Source organism: Otolemur garnettii, unplaced genomic scaffold (assembly GCF_000181295.1).
Source record: "Otolemur garnettii isolate 467f Iridium unplaced genomic scaffold, OtoGar3 scaffold00059, whole genome shotgun sequence".
In the NCBI taxonomy this organism is placed as follows: domain Eukaryota; kingdom Metazoa; phylum Chordata; class Mammalia; order Primates; family Galagidae; genus Otolemur; species Otolemur garnettii.
In genome coordinates this window covers 4,651,650-4,652,921 of record NW_003852454.1, presented here as the reverse complement: position 1 = coordinate 4,652,921, position 1,272 = coordinate 4,651,650, and positions in this window count along the sequence as shown.

Sequence of the window (1,272 nt, the reverse complement as noted above, 5' to 3'; positions counted from 1 at the left end):
TCTGGTCTTGAACTTGTGAGCTCAGGTGATCCTCCGGCCTGGGCCTCCCACAGAGCTGGGATTACAGGTGTGTGCCACCACGCCCAGCCGTTATCAAACTTCGGGTCAGTCTTTCTTTTCACAAATATGTATAGAGGGCCTACCAGATATCAGATCTTTTGCTAGGCCCTGGGAAATACACTGATGAAGGAAGACACTGGAGCAACATGGGGTGGTGACATGACCCAGAATGACAAAAATAGATTTTTAACTCATCCACAAGAAAGAACACAATGCTTGGTAGATGAGTGCTGTCTTCAAAGCAGCAACCTCACAAGGCTGCAGAGTTGTTTCAGAGACGTGGATGCTCCACCATGGCCTGGTGCAGGTCCCATGTCAGGGGGTGCTGGAGCAGAAGCTGGCCTTTTAGGAAAACTGGAAAACCAAATCTCAGAGAAGGAAACAACTTGCCAAAGTTATATAGCTACTCAGGAAAAACACAGACCTGGAAGCTGGTGGTGGTGGTGGGGTGTCTTGATTTCTGATTTGGAGGTCTTCACCCCCACAAGAAGCTCTGTTACCCTTCTTTTATCCTCACATGCTGCATTGGAGTTAGAAGATTCTTTTTTTATTTTTATTGTTTTGAGACAGTCTCACTCTGTTACCCCAGGCTAGAGAGCCATGGTGTCAGTGTAGCTCACTGGAACCTTGAACTCTTGTATTCAAGAGATCCTCCTGCCACAGCTTCTGGAGTAGCCCAAACTACAGGCACAAAGTGTGGCTAATTTTTTCTGTTTTTAGTAGAGATGAGGTCTCACTCTTGCTCAGGCTGATCTTGAACTCCTGAGCTTGAGAGATCCTCTTGCTTCAGCCTCCCAGAGTGCTGGGATTACAAGTGTGAGCTACTGGGCCCAGCAGAGATAGACAATGCTGCTCTCATCTGTAGCCACAATTTATTCAAGTCTTTGGTTCAGAATGGCTTTGGACTAGAGTGCTTTTTTTTTTTTTTTAAACAACTAAGCCCACCTCAGGAGGGAGCTGGGGATGTCCTGTGGAATGTGCCCAGGCATCTGCCTTGTAGTGTGGTAGTGGCTGGGCTTGGAGTGGGGGTTTGAGTGCATAAAGATGACCACCAAGCAAGTGCTGGTGTCCAGTATTTGCATTTCCACATGAACTTTACACAGACAAGGGCCAGCCATTTTCTGGGGAAAGAAAAGGTCTGAGACGAATGACCTCTCTTATTCAGGACTTTTGGCTTTTCTTTTCTTTCTTTCTTTCTTTTTTTTTTTTTTT